This window comes from Eleutherodactylus coqui, chromosome 2, assembly GCF_035609145.1.
Source record: "Eleutherodactylus coqui strain aEleCoq1 chromosome 2, aEleCoq1.hap1, whole genome shotgun sequence".
NCBI lineage: Eukaryota > Metazoa > Chordata > Amphibia > Anura > Eleutherodactylidae > Eleutherodactylus > Eleutherodactylus coqui.
Genome location: NC_089838.1, coordinates 227,937,862 through 227,957,499, shown reverse-complemented (window position 1 = coordinate 227,957,499; position 19,638 = coordinate 227,937,862). Strand labels below are relative to the sequence as shown.

The 19,638-nt window shown below is 42.2% G+C and overlaps 1 protein-coding gene and 1 pseudogene across 2 annotated transcripts in view; one reads left to right on the top strand and one right to left on the bottom strand.

Annotated features, from left to right (window-relative positions):
- The window catches only part of UNC13C (unc-13 homolog C), a 457,400-nt gene that overhangs the window by 138,174 nt on the left and 299,588 nt on the right, over positions 1 to 19,638 (top strand). The window lies entirely within an intron of this gene.
- On the bottom strand, positions 11,972 to 13,477 carry LOC136613166 (myosin-9 pseudogene; annotated as a pseudogene).

Genomic DNA, 19,638 nt, shown 5'->3' with positions numbered 1-19,638 from the left:
AAATCCCAATCCCTAAATCCCACCTAAATATATACATAAAAACTGCATCATTAAAGCATAGCAAAAATATTAAAAACTGCACGCGATTATACAGTTGATTGGAAGAAGCTGAAGCAGGAGGCGGTGGTTGCAAAGACAAACAGATGCATCCCATAAACATGTCCGACTCCTGCCGCTAACGTAGAGTACAGTGTCAGAGCTAGAGAGAAATAAAATAGAATGGTGACACAGAAGAACTGATCGTTAAACCTTCACCATGAGTTCATGCCAACTATTACATTGAAATTATATGATCCATTGATGTATCAGTCAAGGCTAACTGTTTTAACTACAACATGATATTTGGACATATGAATGTCGTTTAGTGGAGTCTCCCGCAGGACAATGAGCAAGTGAGTTTAAGGGGTTCAAATTGGTGTTTGTAGACTTATAAATATTCATTAAGCTACAGAGATGTAATTCAGGAGGTGCCATATAAGTTATTAAAGGAAAATAGTAATCATAGTGCATTTAAAGGGGTTGTCCCGCGCCGAAACATTTTTTTTTTTTTCAACCCCCCCCCCCCCCCCGTTCGGCGCGAGACAACCCCGATGCAGGGACGTACAGAAAGCTTACCGGAGCGCTTACCTTAATCCCCGCGCTCCGGTGACTTCTATACTTACCTGTGAAGATGGCCGCCGGAATCCTCTTCTTCCGTGGACCGCAGCTCTTCTGTGCGGTCCATTGCCGATTCCAGCCTCCTGATTGGCTGGAATCAGCACGTGACGGGGCGGAGCTACACGGAGCCGGCATCCTGCACGAAAGGCTCCATAGAAGAAAGCAGAAGACCCGGACTGCGCAAGCGCGGCTAATTTGGCCATCGGAGGGCGAAAATTAGTCGGCACCATGGAGACGAGGACGCCAGCAACGGAGCAGGTAAGTAAAAAACTTTTTATAACTTCTGTATGGCTCATAATTAATGCACAATGTATATTACAAAGTGCATTAATATGGCCATACAGAAGTGTATACCCCCACTTGCTGCCGCGGGACAACCCCTTTAATATTCTAAAATAATTGGTGTAACATATCCAAAAAACACTATGAACTCAAACTATTTACTCGTGATCCTTTTGTGTAATGTTACATTATATTTGAAGATTAAAAACTATTCTGCTGCAGTTCAAACAGCTTAACTTTGCTTCTCTTGCTGGCAGTTTGTTGCACAGCCTGCTCCACACTCTGGCAGATGCCCAGTTCCAATGTCTGCCCTGGCCTGATGGGTGCGCCACACTTGCCTGCTGTCTCAAAGGGCCAGCGTGCACCATAGTAAATTGTCCCCTGCCAATCATGAGAAATCCCTGGCTATATTTGGCATCCTTCCCTTAAGGAAGCTGCCTGACTCTTTGGTGTTGTGCTCCAGTTTAAGTTACTATTTCATCTATTATGACTCTGTGGTTCCTGACTTTGGCTTTTCTGACTCTGCTGCATTCTCCACTCCTGACCTTGGCTTGTTGTATTGGCCACTCTGCCACTTGCCCCAACCTCCGTTCTGTTGTGCCATGCTGAATCTGCTTATTGTGTCCTGACCTCTGGCTTGTTCCTCGTTCTGACATTCTGCTGCCTTCCTCAACCTAGATTGATCTGACTATGCCTCTATTCACACACTCAGGTACTGCACCTTGGTATATAGTAGCCTATCTGCCATATTACTGGAATTACTTCCATTATAACACCCTCGGGACCCTGTAGTAAAGCTCACATTCCCACTGCTGGCGTTAAACACTAAAGATCAGGGTTTCTTGGGTGTTGCCTTTGGATTTCAGCCAAAGCAGTGTGTTGCACAACTGGTCCACATCTGCTGATAGTGACAAATTCAATGTGACTACTATGTGACTCATAGGGGACACTTCGAATTAGGTAATACACTATTACTATACAGTGCAGTGAAAAGTAACCTACATAGAATTAATTAAAAACTGCTATGTAGTAATTTCTAATACAGATCATTATATGGTTATTGGGATGAGGTAAAATTGGTAGTAGCAGACAACTGTGCTAAATCACAGGGATTGCCAGAATTGCAATTTGCTCCAAAATTATAATGAACTTTTGAAAGCATGTGAGGAGAATTATTGCCTGAATAATTGGTCTCCGAATAATATGTGAGTGTTGTAAAATCTGCTTCATGTCATAAGTATATGTCTATTTCAGGAGAGTTGCAAGGGACTAATTAGTTGGTTGTATGTGCTATAATTGAGGGAAATAGCAATGATTACTTCATCATTAATTGCATAAACATATGTCATGCACCATAATTCAGTTATTGAGTGATAGTAATTGCTAGGAAGTGGTGTTCTACATGCCTGAATTTCCATTAAGGAGACCAAAGATGAATTTCCCTTGTATGAGTCAGTGTTATTTACAAATACACATTTAGACACATTTAGTTCATCAATAAAGCATTGAGAGACATTAGATTGACTTCTCGCCTTCTACTCTTTGTCTTATAAGACGTATAACTTCACTGTGTCCAGTAATGTTGCTCTTACACAGGAATACCCATACCAGCTTTATCGGATTACACTGGGGTTTTTGAACACTCACAGATTTACAGTATATAAAATACAGTAGCAAAAACTATTAAAATATATTTGTACATATAATATGGAAATAAATAGAAAGTATATGTTAAAAAAACTTCAACAATACATATAATTAGGTCCTAACCGCCAATCCCACATTGAATGGCGCTCTGTCATTAAAGAGATTGGGTCAACACAGTGTCAGCTCAATGCTACTAAGGGCTTCTGCCCACGGCCGGATATTTGCTGCAGAATCCGCAGTGGACGTCCACACCGCAGATCTGCAGCAAATAGTGCCCATAGCATTTTATGGGAAATCGATTCTTCCTGCACACTTGCGGAAAGAAATCGCGGTTTTTTGCAAGTGGAGGAAAAATTGCAGCATGCTTGGTTTTTTTTGCAGAATCCGCGTGGACGGCTTCCATTGAAGTCAATGGAAGCCGTCCGATCCGTGGCTCTTCCACAATCACATTGCGGAAAGGTCGCGGATTCCGTATCATCACTAGGCAATGACGAAGGAAAAGCAGACGGTTTAAAAAAAAAAAAATTCTATACCACACATGTCCGACAGCTCGCCATGCGAACCGTCTGCAGTACAGAAGGAAAAAAAACGAAACAGATACACGCGGACACCGCTGCTGGTAGAGCCGGATTCTACATGCGGAAATCAGCTCTGCAGTGTGCAGGGGGTCTAAAGCAACAGAGAACTCTAAAGATTTGTTTGTAACAAAAAGTGTTACACATAGTTCTCAAGGTGCTGATGTACTAAAGTTTAATTTGACAGTGATACCTCACTGCAGCAACATAGTAATATAGTGTATAAGACTGAAAAAATACACTATCCGTCATGTTTAGCCCATTTTCCTGCAATGTGGATCTGGAGTAGGCAAAAAACCCCATGAGATAGAATCCAATTAGCCTCATTTTAAGGAAAAACAGTTCATCCCCGACTCCAATCTGGCAATCAGATTAATCCCTGGATCAATAATAATTAAAAAGAACAAATAAACTATGACACAGAAAGCTATATTAAGTTAAGAGTCCTGGTAAACTTTGCTACATCCTTGATTATGAATTTGTACCTTTACAGCCCCATTGCAGTAAGGGAACTATTGAACTTGGAGTATTGTCATGAAGATTATTCATCCATTTGTCATTTAAGAATGGGAAAAGGAACGTCAGGGGGACATCATCTGTGTTCTACTATGTGCCGGCTGTGTTTTCAGAACAAAAATTGTCGCACTGCTCTGCATATACCTATTTCTCTTTGGGAATAGCAATTGCATATAAGAATGTAGTTCTGGACGTTCCATACTGTTGTACCTCCATTGGCAAAATATATTTTTTAAAGCTTTTCTTTAGAAATTTAGATTATACAAGTACCCTTGATACGCCAGCCCGCGTGCCCTAGATCTCACCCACAACCCCTGTCCCTGCCAACTTGCCTCCACTCCTGTCCTTCACCAAAGGGACAAAAGGTTTCAATAATGACTTATGAAAACCCCTATGAACCCTCCATGTAGCTGGCAAATCAAGTTCATAAGCAAGTGGATTTACTACATGCGTGATGACAAAGGGATCCACGTAACGCGGCGCCAGTTTCAAAGACGGAACCTTCAATTTGAGATTTCTAGAAGACAAATATACCTTCTGTCCAATCCTGTAACGTTCAGATACTGACAGACTCCTCCCACTACGCAACTGCATACGAGCCTCCGTTGCTTCCAGGTTCTTCTGTACTTCTTTTTTTCATACCCCCTTCAGCGTATCTGTGGCAACATCAGCTGCAGGACAGGCAGACGGAGTAGAAATAGCTGTAAGTAAGCGAGGATGCTGACCATATATGCACAGGAATGGAGATACCCCAGTGGAAGAACAAGTAGGTTGCTTAGCGCAAACTCTGCCAACGGCAGGAATTCTGCCCACTGATGAGCCTTTTCGCTAGCAAACAACCATAAATATTGCACTAAATCCTGGTTCTTACGCTCAGTCTGACCATTAGTTTGCGGGTGAAAAGCTGACGAGAAGGAAAGCGACATTCCCAGGTTTCTACAGAAGGCTCACCAAAATTGCACAACAAACTGAACACCGCAATCAGATACAATGTTCTCGGGAACCCCATGTAGACGAATGATTTCTTTTACAAAAATCTTGGAAAATTCTATCGCAGAAAGTAGCTTCTTTAACGCTATGACATGCACCATCTTTGAGAAATAGTCTACAACAGCTAGGATAGTGGTGAACTTCTGAGACTCGGGTAGATCAGTGATAAAATCTACCGATTAATGCAATCACGGATGAAAAGGCACCGGTAAGGCCTCATGTCCACGGGGAAAATAATAATTAAAATCCGCAGCGGATCACCCGCGCGCGGATCCGCGCCCCATAGGAATGCATTGACCACCCGCGGGTAGCTAAATACCCGCGGATGGTCAATAAATGTGAATTAGAAAAATCATGGAGCATGAAAAAAAATGGACATGCTCCATTTAGGTGCGGATCACGCTCCGGATGGCCCCATTGATCTCTATGGGGTGCGGGAAATCCGCTGCGGGTGTTAAATGCCATTTATTTGGGTGCGTGAAATCTGCATGCGGATTACAAGTTTGGCTTCTTTTTCAGTGGCCTTGCATTTTTTTTCACGCGCAGATGCAAAAATGCCATCCGCGTGCATACACGCGTGAAAAAAAACGCATCCGCGTGTCATCCGCATGCAATAAAATACTATTTTAAGCTCATCCGCACTGCATCCGCGGCCCAAATCCGCGTTACAAATCCGGAGCAGATTTGATTTTCCCCGTGGACATGAGGCCTTACGGTTTCAGAGGCCTCTCCGGATGACTACGGCGACTTTTACTGCGTGCACAGACAGAGCATCCCTTAACAAAGTCGCGGATCTCCCGAGACATTCCTGGCCACTAGTAGTGTCTAGTACAAAGATCCAGAGTCCCCTGAACCCCTGGATGGCCTACGAGAACAGATGAGTGAGACTCTTCAATGACTCTGAGACGCAAGGTCTCTGCCACAAACCATCTGCCCTCCAGCACCCCCAAGGGAGCGTCCTGCTGACAATTTTGTAGATGAGGAATGAGATCATATTCTACAGCTGCCACCACCACCCCAGGTGCCAAGATATTCTCAGGAGCCACTGTCTCAGTTTCCGGCGAGACGAAACTCCATGAGAGGGCATCTGCCTTCACATTCTTCTCCCCTGGAATATATCTAACAACGAGGTTAAACCTGGTGAAAAACAACGCCCACCTGGCCTGACGAGATGTGAGTCTCTTAGCATTGGCGAGATATACCAAGTTTTTATGATCTGTATACACGGTAATGGGATGCCTTACCCCCTCAAGATGGTGATGCCACTCTTCTAGTGACCACTTAATTGCTAATGACTCACGATTACCCACGTCATAGTTACATTCCGCCGAGCTGAACTTCCGCGAGAAGAACGCACAGGGACAATACCGAGGTCTCCCGCTGACTTCCTGAGACAATACAGCCCCCGCCCCCACCTCAGATGCATCGAACTCAATGAAGAACAGTCGCCGCACATCAGGGTGTACTTGCCCCGGAGCAGCAGTAAGCACCCTTTTGAGACGACTAAAAGCCTCTAGGGCCTCTGGTGACCATCTTACCAAGTCAGCACCCTTCTTGGTAAGATCAGTCAGGGGTTGAGCAATAACAGAATACTTCTTAATGAATCTACGGTAGAAATTTGCGAAACCTAAAAACCGCTGGAGAGCTTTCAGGTTATCTGGTCTGACCCATTGGGAGATTGCTGCCACTTTATCAGACTCCATTTGAATCTCCGTGGGTGAAATCGCATAAACAAGGAAAGACACTTGTTTAGCGCCAAGAATGCATTTCTCTAACTTGACAAAAAGGGAGTACCTATGATCCTAGGTGATCTTCCCAAAAATCGCCTAGGATCTGAAGTTTTCCACCAGTTCAGACTGATGTTGTAGACACTTCTGAGGACAGGTCGCTACACGATGTCTGGCTTTCCCATAATAGGGGCAGAGGCGATGAGTCATCCGGAACCGTCGCCGTTCCTTGGGACTTAGGTGAACCACTTCCATAGGCTCGGCACCAGAAGTTGGCATGGGAGAAGTGGGAGCAGGTCTGCTGGATTCCCTAGCCTTACGGGCCTGACGTTTCTCGTTTCTAGATCTCAGCCTCCTGTCAACTTTGACTGCCAATTCCATCACATCATTGAGTGTCACAGGAGCGGGATGAGAAATGAGTAGATCCTTCACCGCGTCAGAAAGCCCCAACAAAAAAACATCTTTAAGGGCGCTATCGTTCCAAGATGTTTCACCTGCATACAGTCTAAATTTAGAGCAATAGTCATTTACCCACTGCTGCCCCTGACGTAGAGACATGAGATGGGATACCGCCAACCCCCCACAGTCCGGCTCATCAAAAATACCTCCAAGTTCCCAAAAAAGCAAATCAACTGACTGCAGGCAAGCCGAACTCTCGGGTAAGGAGTAGGCCCATGTCTGGGGGGAACCCCGAAGTAAGGACATAATCCAACTTTCTGGGATTCTGAGCCGGAGGAGCGGGACCGCATCCAAAAATACAATCTACATGCATGCTGAAAAACAAAAAACATGCTCCTCTCCCCTGAAAATACCTCAGGAAGTGGGCACTTGGGCTCAGGAATAGAAGGGGCGGTAGAAACATGCACTAACTCCCACTGCTCCTGGGCCACCATACGACCGGACAGGTCTTGAATCATGACCACTAAATCCTACAACTGACCTGCGAGGGTACTAATGGCCTCCATTGGAGAGCAATTTTAAGGGCCAGTTATTATGTTACGGTATACTACCCTTGATACGCCAGCCCAGGTGCCCTAGATCTCACCCACAACCCCTGTCCCTGCCTACTTGCCTCTACTTCTGGCTAACCCCAGGTGGGCAACTGGGTGGCGGTCCCTACTTTCACTAGGGACCGAAAAAGAGAGGCTGGCATACCTGGATGGAAAGGGTAGAATACTGACAGAAAAGGCAGATGGAAATAACCAACACGAACAATACTAAGGAGAACTGAGGCAGATGGAAAAACCTGGCGGATAATAGGAAAGTAAAGCAGACAAGATGACAGAAGCAGGAGACCAACCAAGGCAGACTAGCTAGCACACTGAGGGAAACCAATAACTGGCAGTGATGCCAGTCTCTGCCCGACCTTTAAACAAAAGCCTCCGCCCGGGGGCGGAGAGAGGGAGACAGCCAACTCCCAACAGAACACAATAAAAGGGAACTCATGCACGACAGCTGGATTCACAGGTGCGCGCGCATGGTACCGCATGCCACCAGCACCACGCCACCCACGCTGGCCAGGCACCCGCGCCCCCGGCAGCCGTACAACAAGCCGGAGGGACGTGCCCCGACCACGGGACCCCGCACAGAGCTGCTCCGGGAGGACCAGCAACCACCGCATGATAAATTCCAGTGGTTTGCCATATTCCATTTTTTTTTGGAAATATGTTGTGGACAAAAGGTCTTAAAAATCTCAAACCCGGTCTGAAATCTTCAAAAGTGCCCAATATAACTATGTGGCAAATTTGGTGCATGTCCAGTCATTTGTATTTCGATTTTTATTTCTTTTTTATTGTGATTATATGGAGAAGGTAGGACTAGAGAGCTGAAACCTGTTCTAGAGTCTTCAGAAGCGCCTGATGTGGCAAATTTAGTGCAAATCAGTCCATCCGTTTGGCTGTGCATAAAGAAAGATCACAAGAGAAACTCATTTTTATGTATATTATATGTAATAGAGGGAGCTTACAGAATCATTGTATACAGAATGCCTTATTACATCATTGTAGCTTCCAGGATGGAACTAGTGTATTTATTAACAAGAATGTTGTTGTAACATCCTTCCATTCATTGTATCAAGATGAGGCCCACAGTCACCATTAACAAAAACATATTGACAAGGTGTTACTGTTGTACGTTTGGCTGATTGCTCATAATATGAAAATCAGTGATTAAATAAATTGATAAAAGATGTCAGATTTACTTTAAAAATAGTTGTGCAAATCTATCCTCTATGTGGCAGCTTGGTTATTCACACTGAGGCAGGTTTATCAGATTTATCAGTACTTGCACAGGGATAAATTCTGGTGCTATGTAAGAGCTGTTATCAATCTGAGTGTTGTCTACAACATACTTAATAAAATGCCACACAGCTCATGATAAATGGCTCAAGAGGAGACTGGTACGAAATGGCACAAACTTTGTAGCATGTCTGACATTGCTGTGATCCATTCCATAAAACAATTTTGGTCTTGGGACATTAATAAATAAGTAGTAGAACAAAGATTAGCAGATCATGCCCAAAGCCAGTTCCTTACGATTCAATAATGTTTTAAAGAGGTTGTCTGGTTTAGAAAACCCATTTCATGTACACTATTAGGGAATTCTGAGTAATAGACAGGGATCCCTGTTCAGGGCTGTCATTCAACACGGTTTGGAGTGGCTACAAAGAGTTAGCATACAGACCAATGATTTTACTAAGAAGTGTGTAATGTTCCATTTAACCTGTGATGGCGCTGCAAGGAAGTTAAATACTTGCTGTAAAGCTTTCCAACAAACTTCAGCTGATTGCTAGAGGTCTTAGTGGGGAGAGATCTTATGATCAGGGACTCTTCTAACCACAAGGGATTTTAAAAATTGGAGAAGTGCTTTAAGCTATATTCACATGTACCAGTTTTATTGCAAGAAAAAAACAAAAAAACAAAAAGCCTAATAACAGCACACATAAATACAGCCTTACATACCCTGAGCAGCTGCAAAAATGTCTCAGCTATTTGAGAAGTATGCTACGGTTTTCAACAGCTTCTTCAGTTTTGCACATTAATGAATCTGTCCCCTTGTTTTTCTTCATGATTGTGATATGCACTACAGCTAACCTAACTTTTGTAGGATTGGGTGCATAGTGGGAAAGCACCGAGCAACTTGTTTCCATTGTTATTGATCCAAACACCACTTTTTATAATTAAAGTAGGTACAAAATTGTGTTACAAGTAATTTAACTGTTTGTACAATAAAAGCAATAAAAGTATAAATTAACTTTCTAAGCTTCCCCAAGTGGCCCTGTGGCTGCAGGCAGTCAGAACTGAGGAGGTTTTGTTGCCAAAAACATTTCTGACCAATCTGCAGGATAGGTTATAAATGTTTGATCACTGGAGGTCCCCCACTGTTTACTAGTGTGAAGGTCTCAAGTATCCTGTTCCTCCTCAAACCTTTCCTTACTGTGGTCATGTGACTAAAGAGGGAAGGGGGCTTGGAACCTTTATCTGATGATAGGTGGAGTCCAGCGATCTAACTGTGGAAAAGTTATAAATGTGTTTGGCTGGATGGCCAGTTGAATTCTATGTGTAAGCTGGAGATTTGGAGCTATGTTTTATGCAGCTAGAGACCCTCCTATAAATATACGTATACAATGTTGAACCTAAAAACAACACGACATTCACTTTATATACCTGGTACAATTAGAGCTGGATTAATCTCTTAAGGTTTAAATCTGTGAACTGATAGGCTTTGAAGGGATATTCTGAAAATGGGTATCAATGTAATATCACAGGGATATGCCACTATGATCTAAAATGTGCGGTCCTGACCACAGGAACCTACATCGATTGGTAGAATAAAGGGACTACGGAGCCTGGTGACACACATAACTCTCGCTGACTCTCCTCCTCCACAGTGCTAGACCCAACTGAGTGCCATGTAAGGACAACAGATGTGTGATGCTGTTATGTCAGAGAAAAAACAGGAGGTGGGGAGTGGACTTCCAGCAGTCAAACCTATACGTTCAAAACTTGCTGGCATATCCGAGTCCATTGACAGAATGCAGCCAATATATATATAAAACGTTTGTTTTTGTGAGCTCTATGTCTGCACGACAGCCTTTTGGAGTTACAACTTCAGCCCTGTGGGTAATTATTGAAACCCGTTCATTTAAAAGAGAATACTTCTGGCAATAACATTATGGTATATTGCAAAAATGCTATTTATGGTCCTAAATCTGAGGAGCTGAGTGGTAGACAAATATGAGCAGCTGCTAAATCACCATGTATTCACTATGAAAGGAACACTGAAAACAAAATATTAGCAGCGTTGGACTTCAGTGTAACTGGCGCGTAGTGGGAAAGCCTTATTATAATAGATCTTAAAATTTTAATTACTTAAATATAAAGTATATGTTTCATATTTACAGGTTCAAATTGTACCTTTACCTTGCATGAAAAATACAAAGAAAAGTGCTAACAAGTATATTAAGCTGAAATGTATCATTTTAGCTATTACAACAGTAATGGCTGTATAAAAGATTTAATCTGTGTTTAACCTGGAATTTGTACAATTGTGCAGTCCTGTGTGCCTGTGCAATGCCAGGATAGAGTGCATTACTTCCTCTAATCTAAAGGCTGAATGCACACGGCCGGGTTGGATTCTGTATGCGGGATCCCGGAGCAGAATCTGACCCGTTGCCGGCCAGTGACCCCCACGTACCTGTCCGAATATTTTCTCCTGTGCTCTGCGGATGTGCCGGCAGTGCGGAGATTGCCGTGCCGGATAACGATGCAGATCCACGGCGATTTCAAAATGGACATTTTGGAATTGCCGCGGGCTGGACTACTTTTATTGACTGCCAAAGTGAAAGAAATGAAGCAATTCTAACTCAAAAACAGAATACTTTGTGGGAACTTTAAAATATGACTGTGATAAAATGAGGAAAGTTCAGAAGGTGGCACGCTATTCTTGTAAAATAGCAGTTCTCCAATATAGTCTTATTGTTGAAAATATTCCCTTTACAAGTAAGCATATTTTAAATCTAAACCTGCCAGGTAACAGGGAATTTAAGAACATACTCATGCGTATGTTGCCCGCATAAAACACGCAGTACACAACAAATATGCATGTAACAAGTGTATTTGCTGTGTATATTAAATTCCCATTGCCTATATTGGTGTGTATTACCCATGTAATGTGCACCAAAAAAGGACATGTTGCTTTATTTTGTTTTTGTTTTTTTCACGCGTGTGTGAGAAGCGTAATAGAATTCAATGGGCTTTTAGCACCACATATTATGTGCATATCCCGTGTGAGTGAGCTTTAGTTCCTCCAGACACACCCACACAGTAGCCTTCCCTTTCCAATTTGCCTGCTCTCAAGCCCTCTAGTGGCCATTTCCGGCTCTATATTGCTATATTTCTCTACCTCCCTTCCCCTGACAAAGACCATAGCTCTTTTTACAGGGCCTAACTCCCCTGGGGTCAAAGCTTCAAGCTTGGGGATTCCCACTTTCTTGCAGTAGTTTGAAATACTTCTCCTCCATCTCTCTCATTTTGACTTATAGCTCATTTTCCTTTTTGCTGAACTTGTCTTTTTGGTCTATTTCTTCGAGCTCTCGTTTTTTTTAATCTGTTCTGATAATTCTCTTTTTGCCCTCCTTGTCTTCTCTTTAAATTCATTCAACCTGAACATAAGGTCCTCCTTTTCTTTTATCATCAGTTCCTTCTCTTTCTCAACTCTGGCATAGTCAAAGCTTAAAAACTTCCTTGGACTGCTTGCTTTTCCATCTGGTTGTTGGCTGAGCTCAAAGGATCTCCCAGAATACCATCCTTCTACTTCAGGTAGATGATCAGGCTCTCAAACTGCGTGAAGGCCTGCTGAAATTTATGCTGCATTTGTTGAACTTCCTGATAACTACTGTGTATCCAGCCCTGGAAAACTCCATGTTCTTTCTCAAGCTGTGCAATGCGAGATTCTAAATGTCTTTTCTCTTCCAAAGCCAGAGCACCTTTACCACTGCCATTAGCAATTTCATCTGCCAGTTCATCTCGTTCCTGTTACGCTTGTCTTTTGGCACGCTCTGCAACAGCAAGCTCCTCTTGCATACGGATCATCTCTGCCTCCAGATTTTTCATTTTCTTTAGATTGGCTTAAAATTCCATCCCTGGATGTTCTACTATCTTCCATTTCAGTGTGCAACTGCTTGTTAAGCCTTTCTAATTCAACCTTCATTTCAAGAGTCTCTTCCAGTTTACATGCCAAGAGGAGCGCTTTGGTTTCTTTTTCGTGAGCCTCTGCTTCAGCGCGGTCACGGTCTTCTGCATATTTAGCAGAAATGGTTTTCTCCTCACCAAGCAACTGATCAAACTTCTGTTCCTTCTCCAAATTGGACGCAATCTGACATTGGTGAACAAGATCCACACTAATATCTTCTACTTCTTGCTGTAGTCTAATATTAGTCTTCTCTAGTTTATCATAAGCAGCTGCTTTTTCTTCATACCATTGATTTTGTAGCTTCTAATTCTCTTTGAATTTTTCTCCTTTGCTCTTCAACAGAGTCCAAGGATGCAGTATTCGTCTTTTTTTTCTTTTTCATATCTTCCATCTATGCCTGAAGTGTTGAAATCTGCTTTGAGAAATTTTTCTTGACTCCTTCATCTTCCTCTAGTTGTTCAAGGAAAGCAGTTCTCTCATCTTCCATTTGTTTCTGTTTAGTACTAAGGCAAAGCTTCTGACGAGTTTCTTGTTGCATAAGTTCCTGAGACTCTTAACGTTGAGATTCCAATATAGAAAAGTGTTCGGAAAATTTGATACATTTGCTGTCTACTTAAGAAAGCAGTCCTGTGACCTTATCCAATTCCACCTTCAGTCTATTTGCCTTCTCAGACAGCGCTGCCTGTAATCCATACCTTCTGTGATTTTTTGCTTGCAGTTCTTGAAGTTAAGTCTCTACTTTTTTCTCTATTGTTCAGAGTCACTTCTACCTTGCAGTAGTACCTGTACCTTATTGGTCCATTACGCTTACTTTCTAGACCATATTTGACTTTTTCCAAGTTTCCTTACTTTCTTTTTAGATATCTCTAGGTGTAAGGACTGTTCCTCCATAGTTCAGGCATGTTTCTGCCTAAGCTCTTGGACTTGGGCTTCTTGTACTTCTCCCAAATGCCTCTTTTGTTTTTCTGCCTTGCTATGAGCAGCTTTCTCTGATTCCAGGTCTTCCTGTAGTCCACCTATTGGTGACTCAAGCTCACTAATTTTCTTCAGAGCCACATTCTTTTGTCCAGGCTCTTCCTCTACTCTTGCAAAGTCAGCATCAATGTCTTGCTTGCACTGAGCGATTCGCTCTTCCAATAACAATCTGTCATCAGCTTCGGCTTTGGCTAATCTTCTGAGGTGCTGATTCTCCTTTAAGTTGACCTTAGCTTCTGTCTTTAACCGAGTGCCTTCATTGATGGCAGTTAGCTTTTCGTTTAGGATTCTTCCTGTTTCTTTTCCCAACAGTAGCCTTAGTCTCTTGACCTCTCCTGCAATTAGATACAAGTTGGCAGCTTCCTTTTTCAACTGCTCTTGATATCTTTCATTTGTAGCTTGACATGCTTCTTCTGCAATAATTTTGGCCTTTAAAGGTATATACATGTTAGCATGGACCTGGATCAGTTCTTCTTGAATGATGTGCAGCTGTTCACCTTCTTTTCCATTTTGGACCTCATGGTCTTCACTGACTCCATCTTCTATCTTCAGAGAAGCAGTCTTATTTTTCTTTTTCTTCATATTTTTCTTATCTGTAGGCACAGCAGATGTTTGGTTGCTACTAGCTACTATATGCATTACTGTTGTTGTTTTTACACCCTACTAATAGAGGCATACTTGGGTCTGTGGCTGAGCTTTCTGCACCAGTCTGTTCACACTTTGCATTCGCCTGTGCAGACTGTGAAATACTTTCACAGATTATAGGCATTTTGTACACACAACAGGGCATTCCATTATTATCACATAAGAATTCTGTATCTGTTTCCTCAGACAATATTTTATTTAACATTTTCTATCAATAAACACTTCATGTATGTGTTTCTTAAATGCTAATGCACATTGTGCAGATTCCACTGCACCATCCTACAAAACAAGCATACTAAGCACGTCAATTGACTTTGCAAGCATATCACCATATTTTACTCTGTGTCATTTCTAGCAACAGACACATCCTGGAACACATTTTTTGCACCAAGACCATTAGTTTTTAGAAGTCCATGCTGTACCCTGTTATCAGTCCCTGTGATGGTTTCACCACCCCGCAGACTTATTTTGCGCCACTGGTGCTTCTCAGGACATACCGATATAAGACCTTGGACACAGTTCACATTGTCAGATAGCGGAACTCCAAGCATCATCTGCTCAGAGGCTTGCTTCTGGCTTGGCTGTTTAGACTGCTGATCAGCAAATTTTGTAGAAGGCTGCACATGATCCTTTCCTTCCTGCAACTGCCAGAAGTATGGAACGTCCTTGCCCAAAATGAACTCCACTTTTAGCTTTTCACATTTAACAAGTTCAAATCATACGGTTCCATACACCGTTTCAAAATGGATAAGCACAGTCTTACCAGTCTCAGAGCCTGTTATGAGGAACGGCAGTACCTCAGGCTTGACCCCGGAAACCTCCTGGTTTGGATCCAATTCCATCAACAGTGGGATTTACTCCACCAGCAATACATATGTCCTTATCCTTAGCCTCACTGGCCTCATGGCTAGAAAACACTCAGGTGTACATCAATCAACAGTGTGGCACCTCTAGCAAAAGTCCTTTTGCTTGTCTGTGACAGCTACCTGCTGTCGATGTTTGTTTCCCACGGCAAACACACTCTGTTCCACTTGTCCTGCAGAAGAATAACATCTAGGACCTTGGCAACAATTCTCTTTTGTAGCAAACATTTTTTGTATGAGATTCTTCATGATAATTTGCACAGCAATGATGGTCTTGTATCCATGGAAAACCGTTTCGGGAATATTTGGCTTCCGGGCCCTTTAAATCTCTGCAATGCTAGCAGCAGACTTATTACATGCAGCAGTCAATTTTCAGTCATTCTGGCTCTTATTGCAATATATCACTTTCATTTGATGAAATCAGCACTTTCCACTCACCAGCTTTTCAGAACACTAAAGTAGGTCTGGGGTCCATTTTCTTGCCTGCATCCGAAACCACATAAGTGGCAACTTGAGGATTGCTAGCTCAATGGATCGCCATGATGGTTACACATCAGTAACCCATGTCCAGGTCTCTCTCTCTCTCTTTCTCTCTCTCTCTTTCTCTCTCTCTCTCTTTCTCTCTCTCTCTTTCTCTCTCTCTCTCTCTCTTTCTCTCTCTCTTTCTCTTTCTCTTTCTCTTCCCAGGGACCTCTCAGGGAACCGTCCCAGGGAGACAAGCCACAGAGTTTAATCTGTCTGGAGTCTCTAAACACACCCGCACAGGTGCCTTACCTTTCCAATTTTGCTTCCTCTCAAGCCTTCTAGTGGTCATTTCCAACATTACACTGCCACATAGGTTACAGAGTTTCAGAGAAAGGTTGCCTAAACATGGACCATAAATGCTACAGGATTTTCGCTGGCAGAATCTCTGTGGAAATTCCACAATGTTTACAGCACAAACCATGTAAAGAAGATTATAGAAATCTCCACATGTTGCAAAATTGTACGCATGTCTTTCTACTGTGGATTTCTGATATAGAATATAGCCCTTGAAATAGAAGAGTAAAATTCCACAGCAGATATGCAAGAAAATAACATGGTGAAATCTGCACCATTTAGCTGCAGATTTAGCCACTATGGTTTTCCAGCATAATTGCTGCAGGTTTTCCTTTGCGGAGTGCCTATAGCGATTATGCCATGTGTGAAGCCAGGCTAAAACATAGTGCATTCTAATTAGAGAACCTACGTCATGCTGCCTGTGGTTAGGGCACATGAACCTACTGATACGTTCCTTTTGAAACACAATGCAAACAGCAGTATAACAACTTGTAACTTAGCAGGAACTGCTGGCGGAGCTTGTGTATTTTCTAATATAGATAGGGGAAAAAGCAATGGCCAGGGCGGCTTAACTCCCAAGAATAAAAGGACCAGACAGTTGAAATTCATTTGCCTGATTCTCATCTTCCCAACATCTGTCATTAAGGGAGCATCAGGAGGCCTTCATATACATTAGATGATCATATGGACAATCAAAATCCAATGTGTATGGCCTTCTTAAATATGCTCATATGCTAGGATGCTAAAAAGAGAAAATAATCCTGAATGAGAAGTTTGACATTCAGAGACCATACAAGTAGAATAGCTCTATGATTAACCGTTTGCAATCCAATTTGTATGCTGGTTTTCCTAGGGGACTTACTCTTTTTCTGGCGTTATACAATGGCGCTATATGCTGGCTACAGCCAGTACTGCATGAGGTAGCACGTTGGATAGACTCCGACAGCAAAGAGGCTGGCAATATACAGTAAGAGAACCCTGACGAACATCTTCCAAGATCGGAGTTGTACAGCCTTAAATCATAATGTCTTCAGACGTCAGACAGTGGATTGGAAAGGGTTAAAGACAGCAGCAAGTGTTAAAATGAGTAAATGAACCTCCCTTAAGCAGGATGCTGAGAGTATGACAGAACGTGTGTTGTGCGGGGCGTCTGTAGTAGACTGTAACGATAATAAATCTGATAAGATTACACTACCCAGGTGAATACATTTTCATGCGTATACCATAATTGATCTATGTTTCCTGTCATACGTGCTGTCCAAGAAAACCCACATAATGGGTATTGGAATTATCACTGTCTGACTTCCAATAACTCACTAGTTAAGAGCATCTGAAATTATTGGAAAACTCTTGGAAACAGTAGACAGCAGGATTTATGTTGTGCATTGGCAAAGGCTGACAGTAATATTAAAGTAATGAGCTCCAAAGAGGTTATTGTTGGCCATAATGCAGTTACGTCTTATGAAAAAGAATCTTGGCTTTCATTTCTTGGCTAAAGCTCTGCACAAGCAGCTATGTGCACAGCGGGCAATCAGACATGAGAACTACATTTAGGAGGAGGGCAATCTGTATGCTTAACATGGATAAAGCCAGTTTATTTTTATGTAGTTCTAGTAGCAAATAGTTATAAACGATCGTACGTGATCCAGTGTTGTAATACACACAGAGACAACTGTTGCCATTTTTTCACATCTTGCACAAACAATGCAACATATACAGTGTGTGTGTTTATATGATATATATATATATATATATATATATATATATGTGTGTGTGTGTATATATATATACAACACTGGATCACGTACGATCGTTTATAACTATTTGCTACTAGAACTACTAGAGCTACTAGAATAGCATTTAATGGAAAACTGAGAGACTTCACCACATACACATTTTATTTTTTAAAGTGGCTCTAATTTTCAGTAATCTGTATTTTCTCCCTTGTGTCACATCACAGCTGACCCAAAGACTAGAATATTAAGTTAAAGTATACCTGACTTTTTAAATAACTTTTCAGAATAATCTGTTGTGTGTGTTTAAAAGGATCCTAATCACCTCATGTGAGCAGTTCATTCCCTTTAAAAATAAAAGAACTTCGAATAAAAGGAAACCAATGTGGCTCGACAAGATGGTAAGGGGGGCAATAAACGAAAAAAAGAAAGCGTTCAAATTACTACAGCAAGAAGGCAGTGAAAAAGCACTAAAATCGTACAGGGAAAAAAACAAAATATGCAAAAATAAGATCAAAACTGCTAAGGAGGAGGCAGAAAGACTGATCGCCAAAGAGAGCAAAAACAATCCGAAACTATTTTTCAACTATATTAACAGCAAAAGGATTTGCACTGAGAGCACTGGCCCTTTAACAAATAATGCAGGAGAAATCATTGAAGATGATGGAGGGAAGGCAAATCTATTGAATAGTTTCTTTTCAAGCATATTCACAATCGAAAAGGAAATGCTACATGAAATGCAGGGGAATAAAATGAACCTCTCACAAAAAATCTCATACCTAACACAGGGGGAAGTGCGGAACAGGTTAAAGAAGATTAAAATCGATAAATCGCCAGGCCCAGATGGAATACACCCAAGGGTACTAAGGGAACTAAGCGATGAGATGGCTAGGCCGCTATATCTAAGATTTCTGGATACTATCAAGACCGGGGTTGTACCATTGGATTGGCGCATTGCCAACGTGGTTCCAATTTACAAAAAGAGGACCAAAAGTGAGCCTGGAAACTACAGACCCGTAAGCCTGACTTCAATAACAGGAAAAATATTCGAGGGGTTTCTAAGAGATGCCATCGAAGAGTACCTCAAGGAGAACAACGGAATAACTCTTCACCAGCATGGATTCATGAAGAGTCGATCATGTCAGACAAATCTGATTAGCTTCTACAATGAAGTAAGCTCTAGGCTGGACCTGGGAGAGTCTATTGATCTGTTATATCTGGACTTCTCTAAAGTATTTGACACTGTGCTGCATAACAGGCTAATATATAAAATGAGACAGCTCGGATTGGGTGAAAATGTGTGTATTTGGGTAAAGAATTGGCTCAATGATAGAAAGCAGAGGGTGGTAATAAATGGTTCATACTCTGATTGGGCCACTGTCGCTAGCGGGGTGCCACAGGGTTCAGTACTGGGCCCTATTCTGTTTAATATATTTATTGACGATCTGATAGATGGACTGCACAGTAAAATATCAATATTTGCAGATGACACAAAATTATACAATATAATCAATGCTACGGAGGACAATGTACAGCTACAAATGGACCTGGATAAGCTGGGGGCTTGGGGAGAAAAATGGCAAATGAAGTTCAATGTTGAAAAATGTAAGGTTATGCACATGGGTAGGAGAAATGGATGTCACCAATATACACTAAATGGGGTACTGCTAGGGAAAAGCGATATGGAAAAAGACCTGGGAGTACTAGTGGACTGTAAAGTAAACTGGAGTAACCAATGCCAGTCAGCTGCTGCAAAGGCTAATAAAGTCTTGGGGTGCATTAAAAGAGGTATAGGGGCGAAGGACGAGAACATTATCCTTCCATTATACAAGGCACTAGTCAGGCCCCACATGGAATACTGTGCACAGTTCTGGGCACCGGAGCTCAGGAAAGATGTTACAGTGCTGGAGGTGGTTCAAAGATGGGCAACTATACATGGAATGAAGGGATTGGAATACCCAGAGAGGCTATCCAAATTGGGATTATTTACTCTAGAAAAAAGAAGGCTAAGGGGTGA